The sequence below is a fragment of the Dendrobates tinctorius genome, unplaced genomic scaffold (assembly GCF_039654945.1).
Source record: "Dendrobates tinctorius isolate UK_male_01 unplaced genomic scaffold, ASM3965494v1 ptg000059l, whole genome shotgun sequence".
In the NCBI taxonomy this organism is placed as follows: domain Eukaryota; kingdom Metazoa; phylum Chordata; class Amphibia; order Anura; family Dendrobatidae; genus Dendrobates; species Dendrobates tinctorius.
In genome coordinates, this window is record NW_027361727.1 from 8317143 (window position 1) to 8337656 (window position 20514).

Consider the following 20514-nt stretch of genomic DNA (forward strand, 5'->3'; position numbering starts at 1 on the left):
CCTGTTAGGCATGTAGGCATGTTAATTATTGGCATGGCTGTGATTGGCTGCTGAAATGATGTCATGATGCACTATAAAAGCCACCGCCGCCGCCATTTCTGGTCACTCTGCTGTGAATTCAGTTAGGGACAGGCTGCTGTTGAAGACTGTGAGGGACAGTTAGAAATAGCGATTCTCAAAACAATATTGTGCTTTACCCAGGCTACATAAACCACCACTGTAGCTTTCTTTTCCCTAGCAGCAGTGTTCATAGCTGTCTGCAAGGGCTGTGTGAGTGCAGCTCACGCTGTGGAGTGGGTCCTGCAGCCACGCCTGGTTGTAGGCCGCCCAGCGTGCCTCACTGCTGCCTCATACATATTTTTCTTTTTGAGCTGCTTATTTTTTAAAAATTCTATCTAGTGTGCTTCCATCCGTATCCATATACGTTGGTTGCAAACACTAGTAGTAGACAGCGGAGCCTTTCTGCAGCCTTTCAGTGCTAGTGCCCACTTAGCTGCACTGTTCACGGCTGTCTGAGAGGTCTCTGACTGTGTGAGTGCAGCTCACGCTGAGTAGTGTGTCCTGCAGCTACGTCTGGTTGTAGGCCCCTCAGCGTGCGTCACTGCCTCACACATATTTTTCTTTAATTGCAGCTCATTTTTTCTTTTCCTATTAGTGTGCATCCATCCATATCCATCTATACTAGTTGGTTGCAAACACTATATAGGAGTAGATAGAGGAGCCTTGTTTCTGGCTTGTGCCCTTCAGCTGCAGCCAGATTAGTATTACCCAATTTTTTGGGAGCCTCATCTTTTGCATTGTAGGTTACCTGCCTGCATTGTAATAGCTCCAGAAAGTTGGTGATACTCTCACTTTCAAATCTTTGGTCACATCCTTTTAGTTTTTTTTCCCCAAAAAATAAAAAACAAAGTTCACCAAACACTACATTTGAAAGTTGTGTAGGCCACATTAGCTCCCATTAAAGTGCAGTCGACACACATTCTGCATAAAATTAGTGTTTCTTAAACCTGTAACCAACTGTTCAGGAATAAGCACACTAAGGCCCCCCTTTGTACTCTTCTGCTTATCTTTCTCAGTCTAGCAAGATGAAGAAGGCAGGGAGTAAGGCACGTGGGCATGGAGTTTCAGCAGGGAGAGGACGTGGGGATTCTGCAGGGAGAGGACATGGGGATTCTCCAGGGAGAGGACGTGGGGATTCTGTGCCTGCTGTTGGCACCAGTGAGTCAGCATCCCCCAGTTTTAGCAGGCAACATTCATTTATGCGCAGCTTTGTAGGACCTCACCGTACCCCACTGCTGCGGGAGGAACAAATTGAAGCCGTTGTGGGATGGATGGCAGCTAACGCATCGACTTCAATTACTTCCACATCCTCTCAGGGCCAGAGCACCGAAGAGCAACCATTTGTCTCTTCACCACCTGCCAAAGTGCCCAGGCAGTCAGAGAGCCCTGGACAGGAGCCATCACAGTCTCTACTTCTGTTCTCGGAATCTGTTGGTTTGGAACGAGGGGGCCAGCCAAGCAGCATTCCAGAATGTGAAGAAGAGGGAGTATGCAGTGATGCACAACTTCTTTGTCCCTCTGAATCTGAAGAGGCGGGTGGGCCAGTGTCTATGGTCAGCACACCTCAGTACGCATCAGATGATGATGAGACACAGGTGCCACTTTCTGTTGCGTACGGTGCTGGCGAGATAACCCAGGAGAAGCAGGTGTTTGAAGAGGGGAGTGTAGATAATGAGGTCCTTGACCCATCATGGCAAAAGGAACAGGAAGGTGGTGGGAGCAGCTCTGAGGAAGAGATTCCCCGAACGGCCAAAACCAGAGGGAGAGGGAAGGGGCAGACTTGGTTGCCTGTAGCCTCCACTTCGGCACCCGTTAGAAGCATTCCACTTTCAAAAGGCAAAACGGGCGCTCCCAAGACTTGCAGTGCGTGGTCCTTTTTTGACACAGTTGCAGATGACATTTGCTTTGTCAAATGCAAGCTGTGTCATCAGAGAGTCAAAAGAAGGAAAAATGTCAGCAACCTCAATACCACTAATATGTGGAAACATGTGCGGACCAAGCACGAGGTGGAGTTACACAGACACACTGAAGACGTAGGCCAATGTACAGCACCACCAACCACCTCTTCAGCTCGTGTTGGGGCCTCTTCCTCCAGCTCACACACAGCTGGTTCGGCTTCCTCACAGGATCTCCAAGGAAGAACCTCTGGCACTGTTGTCCAGAGACCCTGTGACATTCCACCCACAGCACCACGTTCCAAGTCATCCTCACACTCCCAGGCCACTCGACAGCCATCGGTAGCACAGGCATGGGAGAAAAGGCGGCCATACTCGGCAAACCATCCCCGAGCACAGGCTCTGAATGCTGGCATTGCCAAACTACTGGCACTTGAAATGCTGTCATTCAGGCTGGTGGAGACTGACACCTTCTGGGACTTCTATGGCATTGGCAGTCCCACAATACACCGTGCCCAGCCGCTTTTATTTCAGCAGGCGAGCCATCCCTGCCCTGCAGAAACATGTGGAGGCAAACATAAAACATGCGCTACTAAACGCCGTCAGTAGCAAGGTCCACCTGACCACCGATCGATGCGTGGACCAGTAACCATGGACAGAGACGATACCTTTCCCTCACTGCCCATTGGGTCAATGTTGTGGAGCCGGGTACAGATCTGGAGAGTGGCGCTCTACGTGTTCTGCCAACTCCACGGATTGCAGGAATCCAGTCTGTAAACATTGACTCCTCCTCCTACTCAAGGTCCTCTGAAACAGCGCAGCAGGAGCCTGTTACGACCGATATGAGCACAGCTGTGGCCAAACGTCAACAGGCCGTACTCAAATTAATTTCTTTTGGGAATCGAAGCCACACAGCGCAGGAGCTCTGGAATGCCATCAAGCAGGAGAGCGACATGTGGTTTGTGCCAGCGAATCTCCAGCCGGGCTTGGTAGTGTGTGACAATGGCTGAAATCTGGTGGCAGCTCTTGGCCTTGGCAACCTCACTCACATCCCATGTCTGGCACATGTGCTCAACTTGGTCGTGCAGAGCTTTCTGAGGGACTATCCGGATCTTGATGCACTGCTGCACAAGGTCCGCATAGAGTGCGCTCACTTGCGGCGTTCCAGCACGGCAAGGTCGCGCCTTGCTGCTCTGCAGCGCCGATTACGCCTTCCGGAACATCGCATCATATGTGACCTACCCACCAGGTGGAATTCTACGTTACATATGTTGGAGCGGTTGTGTGAGCAGCAGGCAGCAGTCATGGAGTACCAGCAGCATCAGGCGCAAACAAGTCGCACTGTGCGCCGGTCACACTTCAGCACCACTGAGTGGGCCTCTATGAAGGACATCTGCCTCGTTTTGTGTGCCTTCGATGATTCCACGCTGATGGCGAGTGCAGATGATGCACTAGTCAGCACGACTGTCCCCCTTATCTGCCTGCTTCAAAAAACACTGCAAGCACTAAGGGATGAGGTTTTGGAAAAGGTGGAGGATGAGGAGTCCCAAATGCCATCTGCTTCTGGACAGTCTGCGCTATGTGCTTCCTCACAAAGGCCTAGGCAGGGGACACTTTGTGAGGAGGATGAAGAGGAGTCAGACATCTCTCCAGAAGAGGGAGGTACACAAAGCTCTAGTCAGTATGTACAGCGAGGGAGGGGTGATGCAGAGCAGGCAGAGATCACGCCTCAAGCAGGGGACAGCGGTTATTTGGCAGTTGGGAGTCCGCAGCACATGGTTAACTTCATGCTGCAGTGCCTGAGAAACGACCGCCACATCGCCCACATTCTCTACATGGCTGATTATTGGGTGTACACCCTCCTAGATCCTCGCTACCGGGACAACTTGCAAACCCTCATACCAACGTTGAGCCGGGAGCGTAAACTGCGGGAGTGCCAAGACACACTGGTGCAGTCCATCATGTTTTCCATTCCACCCGAGAGCAGTGGTGCTAGTGCTTTACAAAGCACCTGATGAGCCAGTGGAGGAAACTCAGCACAAAGAGGGAGTAGAGGCAGCGCCTCAGCACAAGGCAAGAACACTATGGCCCAAATGTGGCAAAGTTTTGTGTGTCCGCCACAATTGTCTACACCATCACTGATGGCTCCAGTCAGCAGGAGGCAACGTTTCCGTCAGATGGTGACAGACTACCAGCAATGTCTCCTGCTCTGTCCACATTCCCATTACTAGTAGTGGGAATGTGGACAGAGCAGGAGACCTTGCCGGACACACATCAGGGGATTAACTGACGTGACTGAGCCCCAGTAACTCAGGAACAAGTGTGGATTGTGCAGACACCACTTCAGAGCACCAACTGGCGGGGTTGGAGGCCGGGGGAAATACTAGAGACAGTGGAGCCAGAGGCCATAGTGAAGCACGGTTACAATCAGTAGTAGTCTACAACCTATATAAAACTTGCTGCAGGTTGGCCTCCGCCTGCTGCATGATTGATCCTGGGCTCCAACAACACCAGTTGGTGTTCAGAAGTGCCGTCTTCACAGAGCAAAACACACTAGCTCCTGTGTTAGTGGGGTTCAGTAATTCCAGCTGTTCCCCTGCTGTGTAGACGGCAAAGTCTCCTGCTCCATCCACATGCCAACACCATCAGGCCTCAGCCTGCACCATTCCACATCCTGGGCTCCAACAACGCCAGTTGGTGTTCAGAAGTGCCGTCTTCACAGAGCAAAACACACTAGCTCCTGTGTTAGTGGGGTTCGGTAATGCCAGCTGTTCCCCTGCTGTGTGGACGGCAATGTCTCCTGCTGCCTCCACATGCCAACACCATCAGGCCTCAGCCTGCTCCATGCTTCATCCTGGACTCCAACAACGCCAGTTGGTGTTCAGAAGTGCCGTCTTCACAGAGCAAAACACACTAGTTCTTGTGTTAGTGGGGTTCAGTAACATCAGCTGTTCCCCTGCTGTGTGGACGGCAATGTCTCCTGCTGCCTCCACATGCCAACACCATCAGGCCTCAGCCTGCTCCATCCTGGGCTCCAACAACGCCAGTTGGTGTTCAGAAGTGCCGTCTTCAAGGAGCAAAACACACTAGCTCCTGTGTTAGTGGGGTTCAGTAACGTCAGCTGTTCCCCTGCTGTGTGGACGGCAATGTCTCCTGCTGCCTCCACATGCCAACACCATCAGGCCTCTGCCTGCTCCATGCTTCATCCTGGGCTCCATCAACGCCAGTTGGTGTTCAGAAGTGCCGTCTTCACAGAGCAAAACACACTAGCTCCTGTGTTAGTGGGGTTCAGTAATGCCAGCTGTTCCCCTGCTGTATAGAGGGCAAAGTCTCCTGCTCCATCCACATGCCAACACCATCAGGCCTCTGCCTGCTCCATGCCTCATCCTGGGCTCCAACAACGCCAGTTGGTGTTCAGAAATGCCGTCTTCACAGAGCAAAACACACTAGCTCCTGTGTTAGTGGGGTTCAGTAACGTCAGCTGTTCCCCTGCTGTGTGGACGGCAATGTTTCCTGCTCCATCCAAATTCAAACTACTACTGATTTGTAACTGTGCTCCACTTAGGCCTCTGGCTCCACTGTCTCTAGTTTTCCCCTGGCCTCCAACCCCGTCAGTTCCTGCTCTGAAGTGGCGTCTGCACAATCCACACTTGTCCCTGAATTACTATGGCTCAGTCACGTCAGTTGATTCCCGGATGTGAGTCCGGCAAGGTCTCCTGCTCTGTCCACATTCCCATTACTAGTAGTGTCAATGAGGACTGAGCAGTAGACCTTGCCAGACACACATCAGGGGATCAACTGACGTGAATGAGCCACAGTTACACAGGAACAAGTGTGGATTGTGCAGACGCCACTTCAGAGCAGGAACTGGCGGGGTGGGAGACCAGGGGAAATACTAGAGACAGTGTGTGGAGCATGGTTACAATCAGTAGTAGTCTACAACCTCTATAAAACCAGCTGCAAGTTGGCCTCCGCCTGCTGCATGCGTCATCCTGGGCTACAACACAGCCAGTTGTAGCCTGGAAGTGCCGTCCGTACAGATTGAAACACTCGCTCTGGTGTCTGTGGGGTTCAGTAATGCCAGCTTTTCCCCTGCTGTGTTGATTGCAAAGTCTCCTGCCGCCTCCAAACTCACACTACATCGTATTTTCTCCTCGCTCCAAGTAGGCCTCAGCCTGCTCGGAGCATTGATCCTGGGCTACAACACAGCCAGTTGTAGCCTGGAAGTGCCGTCGGCACAGATTGAAACACTCGCTCCGGTGTCTGTGGGGTTCAGTAACGCCAGCTGTTCCCCTGCTGTGTGGATGGCAAAGTCTCCTGCTGCCTCCAAACTCACACTACTACTGATTTTTAACCGTGCTCCACTTAGGCCTCTGGCTCCACTGTCTCTAGTATTTCCCCTGGCCTCCAACCCCGCCAGTCGCTGCTCTGAAGTGGCGTCTGCACAATCCACACTTGTTCCTGAGTTAGTGTGGCTCAGTCACGTCAGTTGATTCCTGATGTGTGTCCGGCAAGGTCTCCTGCTCTGTCCACACTCCCATTACTAGTAGTGTGAATGAGGACTGACCAGGAGACCTTGCCAGACACACATCAGGGGATCAACTGACGTGACTGAGCCACAGTTAAACAGGAACAAGTGTGGATTGTGCAGACGCCACTTCAGAGCAGGAACTGGTGGGGTTGGAGGCCAGGGGAAATACTAGAGACAGTGGAGCCGGAGGCCATAGTGGAGCATGGTTACAATCAGTAGTAGTCTACAACCTCTATAAAACTAGCTGCAAGTTGGCCTCCGCCTGCTGCATGCTTCATCCTGGGCTACAACACAGCCAGTTGTAGCCTGGAAGTGCCGTCCGCACAGATTGAAACACTCGTTCCGGTGTCTGTGGGGTTCAGTAACGCCAGCTGTTCCCCTGCTGTGTTGATGGCAAAGTCTCCTGCTGCCTCCAAACTCACACTACTACTGATTTTTAACCGTGCTCCACTTAGGCCTCTGGCTCCACTGTCTCTAGTTTTTCCCCTGGCCTCCAACCCCACCAGTCGCTGCTCTGAAGTGGCGTCTGCACAATCCACTCTTGTTCCTGTGTTACTGTGGCTCAGGCACGTCAGTTGATCCACTGATGTGTGTCCGGCAATGTCTCCCGCTCTGTCCCCATTCACATTACTAGTAGTGGGAATGTGGACAGAGCAGGAGACCTTGCCGGACACACATCAGTGGATCAACTGACATAAATGAGCTCCAGTCACACAGGAACAAGTGTGGATTGTGCACACGCCACTTCAGAGCAGCGACTGGCGAGGTTGGAGGCCAGGGGAAATACAAGAGACAGTAGAGCCAGAGGCCTAAGTGGAGCCCGGTTAAAATCAGTAGTTGTGTACAACCAATATAAAACTCGCTCCAAGTAGGCCTCAGCCTGCTGCATGCTTGACCCCTGGGCTCCAACATCGCCAGTTGCAGCTCAGAAGTGTCTTTGGCACGGGCACTCCCTCCTGCCCTGCTGTTTCCGGGTAGTGTCAACGTCACTTTGCCACCGATACGTTGTCCTGTCGTGTTGCGGTCGGGTTAGCCGAGTCTATGGTGCCTGCAGTTTTGGTGCTTCCTATGTGGGCTGCGGGTTCTGGTAATAAAGGCTGGTTCTGTATTGCCAATAGGACAAGCACCCCCTGTAGGACTGTGGGTTTCGGTAACTGCGGCCGGCACACGGCCTTGCAACTTTGTTTTTTTCCTGGGTACCTTGTGCTACCCATCCGGGTTCCAGCACCGTCAGCTGGCTCTCGGCAGTGCCTTTGGCCTAGGTGCCTCCTTCTTGGTATCTGAGTTCCAGCAACGTCTGCTGGTCCTTGGTAGTGCTTTGGAGCACAGGTACCTCCTGCTTAGTAACCGTGTTCCAGCACCGTCAGCTGGTCCACGGTTGTGCCATTGGCTGTTGTTCCTTCTGCTGCCACTCTGGGTTCCAGCACCGTCAGCTGGTTCTCGGTAGTTCCATTGACTCTTGTAGCTAATGCTACCCATCCGGGTTTCAGCACCGTCAGCTGGTTCTCGGAAGTGTCTTTGGCACGGGCACTCCCTCCTTCCCAGCCTGGTTCCAGCACGCCTACTGTTTCCGGGTAGTGTCAACGTCACTTTGCCACCAATACGTTGTCCTGTCGTGTTGCGGTTGGGTTAGCCGAGTCTATGGTGCCTGCAGTTTTGGTGCTTCCTATGTGGGCTGCGGGTTCTGGTAATAAAGGCTGGTTCCGTAGTGCCAATAGGACAAGCACCCCCTGTAGGACTGTGGGTTTCAGAAACTGCGTCCTGCTCGTGGCCTTGCAACTTTGTTGATCATGGGTACCTTCTGCTACCCATCCGGGTTCCAGCACCGTCAGCTGGTTCTCGCCAGAGCCTTTGGCCTAGGTGCCTCCTTCTCGGTATCCGAGTTCCAGCAACGTCTGCTGGTCCTTGGTAGTGCTTTTTAGCACATTTACCTCCTGTTTAGAAACCGTGTTACAGCACCGTCAGCTGGTCCACGGTTGTCCCATTGGCTCTTGTTCCTTCTGCTGCCCCTCCGGGTTCCAGCACCATCAGCTGGTCCTTGCTAGTGTCATTTGCTCTTGCAGCTTCTGCTACCCATCTGGGTTCCTGCACCGTCAGCTGGTTCTCGGCAGTGCCTTTGGCCTAGGTGCCTCCTTCTTGGTATCTGAGTTCCAGCAACGTCTGCTGGTCCTTGGTAGTGCTTTGGAGCACAGGTACCTCCTGCTTAGCAACCCCTCTGGGTTCCAGTACCGTCAGCTGGTTCTCGGCAGTTCCTCAGTCTTCTTGTACCTTCTGCTACTTTTTCAAGTTCAAGCTTGTGGAAATGGTTTTTGATTCTCACTCTGGATCTCCCTGACAATGACCCTGAAGACGACGACCCTGAAGACCACACAGAAGAATACCTAAAAGATGACCCTAAAGAAGATGATCAAGAGGACAAAGAACAGAAAGACAACCACCAAGATGCAGAACAACAAGAGACAGAAGACCAAGAAGCAGAAAAACCAAAAGCAGAAGAACATTAAGCATAAGACTAAAAATCAGAGAAAATTATATTATCTAATTTATAAGCAGAAGAAGACTAAGCAGTGTATGGGGGTGAGTCCGTTCCTCCTCGTGGTGCCCCTGGAAAAGGCCTGCTTCTGCAGGCCAAACTGAACGTGGACAAATCCTGTTGTAAATCTGTTGTTACAGGCTGAACGGAAGGTGTAATCTTCAAACCTTTATAGATAACAACTACAGGAATGCGTGACACAAATAGGAATATGATGAAGAAGAACAGGAAGAAGCTGAAGAAGTTGAATATGAAGAAGAATAATAGTTGAATAAGAAGAATATGAAGAATGCTAAATAAAAATTAAATAGGAAGGTGAAGAAGAAGAAGATGAATAAGGTGAAGAAGAAGTTGATGAAAAAGATGCTGCTGAGGATGATGAAGGAGAAAGTGTGGGAGAAGTAAAAAAGAAGGTGAAGAGCATGGAAGTAGTGAAACATACATATCTGACAAAATATAAAAGAGGTTAACATAGTAAATATCTTTGTAACTCCAAACGTCTTTAAAAAAATTTTTTAATTCCTGCTATTCTATTTGATTGGGCTAAAACTCTATGGCTTTAATGTCTCCTACACCTCCCACAATACATTCTACATTATTATTAGTTGTGTTTCTTCATGTAGAATTAACCTACAGGGAAAGAAAGGGTTTTTTTTAATTTCGATATTTCAGTTCCATTGACTTGAATGGGACTTCCGGGATCGGATTCGGCGATACCCGATACTTTTTTAGATCGGCCGATCCATTCTGATCCGATATTTTTCAGTATTGGGTGGTATTGCTCAACACTAGTAATTATCCAATGGCAGCGCAATAGCTGCTATTTCTGGTCTCTCCTCCATAGGGAGAGCGTCGGAGCAACGAGTATCTATCATTGCTACATCCGGTTCTGTTCATGACCTGTCTGCGCTGCTCTTAGCAGTCTCTGTGCATTCTCTCATGCTATCTGTCTCCACAAATTATCTGTATCCTGGCAATCTCTGCAAACATCTGTGCAAGTGCCATCCCATTCTGCAAACAGCCATCCATGTCCATAGACTGTGACAAGGTTACGGGAGCCTGCTAGGTACCAACTACCCGGAACCAGGACCAGCCTCACCTGTGTGTCTACTTCTTTATGGACTCTGCTATTGTATCCTGTTATCCCTTTAGGTCCCGTTGGGACAGCTGCCTTGTGTCTGAGGTCAAACTGGAGGTAGCACCTGTGCCCTCCGGGTATTCCACTCTGGTCCTGTCTGAGGGGCTTTACTTCGGGTACCCAGGGCTCACTAGTTACTCCCCCTTCGGAGTCCCCTGGACCGTGGTCCCAAGGTTCCACTTTAAAAATAAAAAACGAATGTGAACTTCACCATCTCTGCCTCCGCTTCCATTCGTTACAGGTATTGACATACTCAGAAGTATGTGGGTAGCAAACTGTGTAGCCAAATTTGTTTGCCAAAATTCAAAAATTGCTCCTTCCATTCCGAGCTCTGCTGTTTGTCTAAACAGAACTTTCTGATTACATGTGGGACATTGTCAGGCTCAAAAGAACATGTGTAACAAACTTTAAGGTCCACTTTTTGGTGTTATCCTTGCAAAAGTAAGAAATTTGGGGTTAAAGCAAGATTTGTGTACAAAAATTGAACTTTTTCAATATGACAACTTAATGTCATCTAATTTTGTGTAGTACCTGTGGCTTCAAAATGCTCACTATACCCCTGAATAAAATCCTTCAGAGGTGTAGTTTTCAATATAGGGTGACTTTGAATGATTTCTGCTGTTTAGACACCTTAGGAGTATGCGAACAAGATCATATACAGACTTGTGAGTAATAATTACGTGTGAACATATAATCCCTTAAAAATAATTTTATTTTAATGATAGCATTAAAAGACACCTACCCAGTGTAAACAATTGGTCAAAAAAACAAATCAATGTAAACGTAGACCAAATTGATAACAAGTATCTACAGAACCCTACAGTAGTCCTAATTGACTCCTATGTAGCAGTGGCACCTCCACTTAACGAGGACTATCCCTTACTTCCCTAGATGTCCCTACCAATAGTCAGGTGGGAAAACACATAGATAAGAGATACGAGATGAAGAAAATGTAAAAATTCTGAGGGAAAAAATTTGCTTATATAAATATAGATGCAATCCCCAATAGGTACTCTGTGGGTTATAACAAACCAGAAAGAGAATAATCCCTAAAAATTAACTTTTAATTCAATCACTAAAAAAACATATAATGGTAAAATTACCCATTATATGTTTTTTAGTGATTGAATTAAAAGTTAATTTTTAGGGATTATTCTCTTTCTGGTTTGTTATAGATTATATAATCCTGAATACTTAGTTTTTGGAGGTTTTGTAACTGTGTGGGTTATACAGAGACAATAATGATAGCTAATCTGAATATAGATTAACCCCTTTACCCCCAAGGGTGATTTGCATGTTAATGCCCGGACCAATTTTTACAATTCTGACCACTGTCCCTTTATGAGGTAATAACTCTGGAACACTTCCATGGATCCCAGTAATTCTGACAATGTTATTTTGTGACATATTGTACTTCATAATAGTGGTAAAATTTCTTTGATATTACTTGCATTTATTTGTGAAAAAAATGGAAATTTGGTGAAAATTCTGAAAATTTTGCAATTTTCCAAATTTGAATTTCCATGTCCTTTAAACAGAGAAATACAGTATGTCTCACAAAATAGTTAATAAATAACATTTTCCACATGTCTACTTTACATCAGCACAATTTTTTAACCACATTTTTTTTGTTAGGGAGTTATAAGGGTTAAAAGTTAAACAGCGATTTCTCACTTTTACAACACCATTTTTTTAGGGACCACATCACATTTGAAGTCACTTTGAGGGGTCTATATGACAGAAAATACCCAAAAGTGCCACCATTCTAAAAATTACACCCCTGAAGGTGCTCAAAACCACATTTAAGAAGTTTGTTAACTCTTCAACTGCTTCACAGGAATTTTTTAAAAAGTGAACATTTAACTTTTTTCACAAAAAATTTACTTCAGATCCCATTTGTTTTATTTGACCAAGGGTAACAAGAGAGATTGAACCCCAAAAGTTGTTGTATAATTTGTCCTGAGTACACCGATACCCCATATGTTTGGGCGCATGGCAGAAATAGGAAGGGCAGGAGCACCATTTGACTTTTTCAATGCAGAATGGCTGAAATTGAGATCAGATGCATTTCGCGTTTGGAGAGCCCTTGATGCGCCTAAACAGTGGAAACTTCCCAATTCTAACTCCAACCCTAACCCCAACACACGCCTAACCCTAATTCCAACCCTAACCATAACTGTAACCACAAACCTAACCCTAACATACCCCTAACCCTAATTCCAACCCTAACCCTAATCCCAACCCTAACCCTAACTTTTGCCCCAACCCTAACCCCAACCCTAATGGGGAAATGGAAATAAATACATTTTTTTATTTTATTATTCTCCCTAACTAAGGGGATGAAAAAGGGGGTTTGATTTACTATTTATAGCAGGTTTTTATGCTTGGCAGCTGTCACACGCTAAAAGAAGATTTTTATTGCAAAAATAGTTTTTGCACCACCACATTTTGAGAGCTATAAATTTTTCCATATTTTGGCCCACAGAGTCATGTGAGGTTTTGTTGTTTGCAGGACAAGTTGACGTTTTTATTGGTACCATTTTCGGGCACATGACATTTTTTGATCACCTTTTATTCCGATTTTTGGGAGGCAGAATGAACATTCATGAATTTCTTTTGTGGGGGGGAGTTTACACCATTTCGCATGTAGTAAAATTGATATTATGTTTTGGCGCTTTTATATAATAAAAACTATTTTATATAAAAAGTAATTATTTTTGCATCACTTTATTCTGCGAGTAATAACTTTATTTTTTCTTTGATGATGCTGTCAGGTGGCTTGTTTTTTGTGGGACAAGATGACGTTTTCAGCGGCATCTCGTTTATTTATATCCGTCTTTTTGATAGCGTGTTATTCCACTTTTAGTTCCACGGTATGATGAGAAAGCATTGTTTTTTTGCCTTGATTTTTTTTTAATGGTGTTCACTAAAGGCATTAACTAGTGGGACAGTTTTATAGGTTGAGTCATTACTGACACGGAGATACTAAATATGTGCACTTTTATTATTTAGTTTTATTCAAATATTGATTTAATGATAGAATAAATATATATTTATTATTTAAAATATTTTTACAATTATTAAAAAAAATTTTTTATTTCATTGTTGCTTTTACATTTTGTCCCACTATGGGACACTCATTTTGTGCAGACTGATCACTTCTATAGCATGCAGATCTGCATGCTATAGAAGCTGCCAGCGCTGCAGCTTCTGTACACTGACCTGTGAGACTTCCTGGCATGCACTGCGCATGACAGGAAGTCTCTCAGGCCTGGAAACTCTGATGTCCTCATGATAATATTGGGTCTCCATGGCAGCAATTGGGACCCCGTGTTATGCCGCGGTGCCTCAGATCCAAAGGCAGAGGGGCTGTAAGCCCTGCCGGCTCCGGAACACTGCCATCATGTTTAATCGCAGTGTTCCGGGGGATAAAGTGCTGGAAGCGGTCCGTGACCACTCCTGGCACTTAGTACTGGGTGTCAGTTGTGAGAATCAACTGACACCCGGCCGCGATCAGCCACGGTCCCCCCGGCCTCAACAGACTTTACACGGACAGCGCTCGGATCAATGGTATTCTATGGAGCTGTTCAGATAACACCATTCTCTTCGGAATTTCGGATGAGACTCACCTACTCAAGCCTATGGGTGTGCAAAAAAATCGGTATATCATATGTATGTTTTACATCCAATTTTTAAGGACACATTGGTGTTGCAATGTTTATTTACTGCTGAATAATAACACAGAAGCCATACGGATGGAAAAAAGTCTGCACAGACAACATAAAGATAATAACCAGGGATATGATAAAAATTATAACTTAAAACAATTAATATGAAATTTACTAGAAAGGTTAATGGTATCATCATAGAATTCTTAGACATTTCAGTCTGTATAATTACAACGAAATCATCACTAAAAACTACAGAAAACTACTCTTTCTTTGCAGTAAGAAAGTGCCCATCCTCCACATGTAAAAAATGTAATCCATACAGTCAATTCTTGTGTATACGATGTACAAATAATATTATGGAAACCTTCATGGAAACAGGAGACGGAATTAAAAGAAGAATTAACAAAAAGAGGGTAATCAAAAAAATGAAGTCACAGAACCTCTGAAGATGCGAAGCTCCAGTGACCTGCCATATTCTAAAGATGAAGAAAGAAGAATAGAAAATCCGTTTGCTTTTCTTTTAAACACAGTCCTTTATATGCAGCTATAAATTCAGCCATTTATAAAAAAAATTGTCATATAATTGATAATTATCCAGATTTTATATTAGAAACTCAATCACAATAAAAAAAAAAGATATTTCAGTGTGGAGCCGCTTTAGTGATAGGAAAACCACCTGGTTAGAAAATTCCACAGCTAAAGGAAATTAGATGTGGCAATTGCACAATTTGTACTGACATCATGATAGAGTCGGGCCAGAAGAAGCGTCAGTCACAGTGCGAAAAATCGGTTGCCATATAATGTTGCCTGCATGCACGTCCCATCTACCGCTGCATAGAAATAATGTATACGTGCATTTTACTTCCAAGGTGTCTAATACTCTTTTCTCTGAAGATGCTGTATGTGGACTACACCTTATAGAGTGTCCAGCACCGCCCTTTTGGTCGTATATCCTGGGAGATCCATTATATACAGCTGATCTCCTAATGCAGCCAACGGATTCCTAGCGCCGGATAGTTTTTCACTTTTTTCCTCGCAGTAATAATACCGTAACATTACATCCACAGAGAGATAAAGTCATGCAACTACGTCATCCTATGGCTCCTGCAGGGTAAAATATCACTGTGGACAAAACGCCAGTGAGAATAAAATCCACTGGAGAATGTGGAGATTTTATATGTAGATAAAATGTCGCTATGGCCTCTACACAACACAGGGCTGTGGGATGCAGGCGGTGGGGGCACAATATGGAGTTGTTCCTATTTTCATTCATGTGCATCACTGCAGATTTGAACCCATGAGCCATAACATAAAAACCACCTGTCTAATATTCTTGGTACTCTGGAGACCTGAGTCTCCGATTGTTATTATAATAGGTTTTTCTTCATATATTATTTTAATGAGATTGTGTCCAGCAATTTTACATATTGAATAAAGAAACATTTATTTAATTGGTTATTAATCTTTGTATTTGTTGCTGCATCAGTTCTTTTTTTTTACTAGTGTTCACAGTTTTTTAAAATAGTTAGAGGCAAAACATTTAGGAACCTTGAGTAGGATCTTGAAATATGCTAAGTATGCTACTATGAAAAACTAAACTTTTCTTATACTAGGTTATCTGATTATTTCAAACTTAGTCCTGGAGCAGCCGATGACATCATCGCTTTCACTCTGGCTGATTGTCACCATGGAGATGATGTCACAGTGGCGATGATGTCACAATACTAAGTGTTAGGCTAAGGATTCCGATGTCGCTGTTCTTACTTTACCTTCATCGGTTGGAGAGTGAAGACTACTTTTGTGCACTTAGCAATTTCGTTATTATTGATATTAACTTATCATGGGACAAAAAAGGAAGTGTGGTGAAAAGAATAAGAGGAGGGCTAAAAGAAGATGCACAGAAGAGAATTTTTCCCAGAGTGGAGAAACTTCTCAGGACATTGTACAGGACGTACCTGTTGAGAAGACAGATGATCCCTGTACATCATCTTCTGGACATCCTCCAGAGAAAAAGACCCTTAAAAAGGGGAAAAAGAGAGGGAACACATCTCCTGAAAAAGGAGATGAAACCCCAAATAAGAGAGGAAGAATGGTGGAATCTGAGAGTGGAAAAGATGTTACCTCTGAAATAAGGTTTAGCTTATCAGCTAAAACCAGGAGCTCTCATTTATATCATGAGCGAGTTGAAAATCAAAGTTGTAGAGAACAGCTTAAGAGAAAGATGACATCTGACACTGCGACCACCACAAAGAGAAGACATGAGAGTGATAAATCCATCAATCAAGCTTCAGAAGGTAAAGTCTATAGTCATTTAGTCACAGGTTACATCCATGCTTTATATAAAGTGTTCATTTATTTTACAAAATGTTACCTAATGACATAATCTTATCCCATACATCTTACCACGTACATCAGAGCTCTCCACCGTCTATACTTGGGGCTCTACAGCCAAAATATGGTGGTAACCAGGTTCATCATGGTTCAAACTTCATGTTAGATTTTAAAAAAATTGCCAATTTATTGTAGCATTATATATGAGCAAGACTGTAAGATTGTTAGTTCTTATATCTGTTTTCCGTTCTAGGTGTAATCGGTGCTCAGACCACCAGCCCTTCAGAGCAAGTGACTGCCTGTTTTTCCCTTGAGAGTTTCATCTTTACCAGGAAGCTTGGAGAAGGCGGCTTTGGCAAGGTGATGCTGGCGACACATCAACCCTGCGGACTTCAGCTGGCGGTCAAGATGGTTAAGAAGAGGAAATTGTTGGAGAATTATAAAGACATCCTCCGCATAGAGAGAGATGTCCTTGAAATTACTGAAGACAGCAGATTCTTCACACATGTCTATGGCACATTCCAGACAGCGGTAAGAGACTCCTCACGTTCTATAAATTTTCTCCTTTCTCTCATCATGTCCATTTGCTTCCATCAGATTGCAAATTTAATTTTTGCCTGTGTAAATGAAGGGACCTGCTGCATGCTCTGTGTGCCTGTATGCCCTGGGCACCATTACTGATAGCTATCATTAGAGGATTTTGACTTAGTTTCACCCTGGACACCTCTCCAATGTGTGCAGACACACAGACATGTCTTCTGGATCTACAGTATAGGTCCCAGAACCATAGTAAATGTTATCAGGATGGATAAAATCTGCATTATTTACCATCATCTTCCCTCCTCTCACACAGGACTATGCATTTTATGCCATGGAATACCTGAGTGGTGGCGATTTGGCTGCATTTATCGGTTCCAGAGGCCCACTGGATATCTGCACGACCAGGTAAGAGAGCAGCCGCTCTGTGATTTCTGTGGCCGCTGACTCCCCTCATAGTTATTAGTGGTTCAGTAGAACAATTAATGCTGATAGGAGTTTTTTCTTCCTTTTTAGGTTCCTTGCAGCAGAAATCTTGAGTGGATTAGAGTTTCTCCACAGTCGGGGGATTATTCACCGGTAATAAAAGTCATTTCTTGTTTTCTACATAGGGAAAGATTTACTATGGGAAATAGTTAACTGTGCCAGAATTGTGGTGTTATTTGGCTAAAATTCTGGTGAACATGACGTGTACCACATTTATGAAGTCTTTTAGACACTTTTGGGGCTCACTTGAAGAAGGGGACAAGGCTTTTATGGAAATGGGAATAGTTTGATGGGAATCCATGTGGCTTACAATGTCACAACGTGCAACTAAACTGTAACCAGATTTTTGTGAAAATTATTGGCTCTAAGTAATGAAAACAATAGTGGTGTAACATCAGACAAAAGCCTCTGAAGATGCTCCTAATGTGTCATACAGCCACCGTGATTAATTTGGCGCGTTTTCAGACATCCTGGTATATGTCTACACAAGATAGGATTAGTGAATCTTCCCCCAGTGTAAAGTGAGTGGTCCTGTGAAGCCCCCACAGCAACCCAAGCACTACAGCTGATCTACGTCTGACTCACAGAACTATTTTTCTTTCTTTTTTTAAGGGATTTAAAACCAGATAACATTCTTCTGGACGGTGATGGACACGCTAAGATTGCTGATTTCGGCCTTGCTGCTATGAATGTATTTGGCTCTCAGAAGATCAGAGGCTTTTATGGCACTCTTCCCTATATGGCTCCTGAGGTGACTGTGACTACTAATATCTCTTATTATTCACCTGCAATTCTCACTTAATGTGGGGCTTGTGGAATCACAGATCTATCACCACAGCGCTCACATTTACTAACGTTATCTAATAGATGGACTGTGTAATGGCCCCCATACATATTAGACTTAGGTCAGCCGAACCGGCCAATATCAGAAGCATAAGCCTAGGGCAGCACGGTGGCTCAGTGGTTAGGACTACAGTCTTGCAGTGCTGGGGTCCTGGGGTCAAATCCCACCAAGGACAATACCATGTTTGTGTGGGTTTCCTCCGGGTTCTCTGGTTTCCTTCCCCACTCCAAAGACATAGTGATAGGGAAAGCACTGTATGTACAGCACTGCGGAATAAGATCGCGCTGAATAAGAAAAGCATAATAAATAAAATAAACCAGTTTACTGTCTACTGGGGATTCTCGACTTGAGCGGTAGCCATCAATCAAATGATCTTTTGGCCGACATGTCATATGTATGGGGGCTTAGGTGTGAAAAAACACTACCAGTAACCATGGCTCACGGTACTTTTCCCTCTCCCAGGATGAACAATGTACTAACTTACTCTTCTAATCTTATATTTCCACAGATGTTTCGTCGACAGCCCTTTAATTACACGGTTGACCTGTTCGCTTTTGGCGTCATAGTCTTCCAAATGGCCACAAGATCTCACCCGTTTTACTATGGTCCGTGTGTTAAATGTGATAAACCATGGTATCCGTACAACATGGATTCTCAGCTCAGGGATGTCATAGAGAGAGTGAGTAAATAGACACTTCTACCTGGAGACATAGGAAGGATAGACCAGTCAGGAGATTTGATAATACACCGTACATTTCATCACCACTGTGTTGGGTATTTCAGCTTTATCCAATAGAAGGAATTGGGACAACGCTGGAGCCCCGGCACAGCCTCTCCTATATGTGCAGTGTTCTTATCTACAGGCCAGATTATACAGTAAAGAGGCTGCGGTGCTCACCAAAACCTCTTCACACAGCTAATCCTCAGGATTAGTGGGTATCGGCCCCTGACTGATCGACTACTGATGGCCTATCCTGTACCATCCCGTCCTGTACTATCCTGTAACATCCTATCTTGTACCATCCTGTCCTGTACTATCCCGTCCTGTACTACCCTATCCTGTCCTGTACCATCCTGTCCTGTACTATCCTATCCTATCCTGTACCATCCCGTCCTGTACTATCCTATCCTGTACCATCCTATCCTTTACTATCCTGTCCTGTACCAACCTGTCCTGTACTATCCTATCCTGTACCATCCTATCCTGTACCATCCCATCCTGTACTATCCCATCCTGTACTATCCCATCCTGTACCATCCTGTTGTCATGATCCAGGACGGGATTTTGCTTTGGCCCGTCCTGGTCAGACTGGGGGTTAATTGTTCTGCCTCTCTCTGGGAGAGGGCGGCTATTTAATACTCACTGGACCTGTGTCCGGTGTCAGTTATACTCCTGCCCTCGGCTGAGTTAGTTGACCTCTTGTATACGTGTGCCTTGTGCCTGATAACTTGTTGCTTGTTTGGTTGTGATCCGGTTCTGTCCCTGTTACGAGTTCTGCCTGCCCCTCTTGTACCGCACCGCTCTCGTGTATGACTCTCTGCTTGTGACCCGACTGCTCTCTGCTCGTCTCTTTGGTACCGCACCGCCCTCTTGTGTATGACATTTGGCTTTGTCTGACCTCCCGTCTGTTTATCCCTCCTGTACCTCATTTGCCCGTACTGTGTATGACCTCTGTTTTGTCCGACTCTGAGTTTTCTACCTTTTCTGTAAGCAGAACGCTAAGCCCCACCCCCTTGCAGTCACATGACCGTAGGTCCTATGCCAGCTTGCTAAACTTCAGCGTTCAGGTCCTGTGCATCTGCACTTTCTGGCTGTTCTTGTTCCCAGGGGTCCTTACAGTGCGGGCGAGTCCCTGCTCAGCAGAGGCTGTACGTCGGCGTTGTCAGGATCCTGATACCTGTCCTGTACTATCCTTTCCTATCCTGTACCATCCTGTCCTGTACTATCCTATCCTGTACTATCCTATCCTGTACAATCCCGTCCTGTATTATCCTATCCTGTCCTGTATTATCCGATGCTATCCTGCACTATCCCGTCCTGTACTAGCCTATCCTATCCTGTCATGTCCTATCCTATCCCGTCCTGTATTATCCTATCCTGTCCTGTCCTATCCTATTCTATCCTGTCCTGTACTATTCTATCCTATCCTATCATATTTGTTTCTAGCAATGGTTGTTTTAAGAAATTCATCTTTCTATAAGAAAGTGAGAAAATAATTCTGTTACTGCTGTTTTTTCTGAGATTATTTATATTATTACTTGTGATATAATAATGCTTCTTCTATATTTGCAGCTCTTGTGTAAATCACCAGAGAAGAGGCAGGTTGTTTGCAGCAATCTAAAAGAACATCCATTCTTCTCGCCCATAAACTGGGAGGAATTAGAGGCGGGAAGGTCCCGTCCACCATTTACAATGACACCTGTAAGTGCCCAGCGTTCTTTTATTATAATGTCACCTCCTCGTCTGTATAATGTGATAATATGTGTA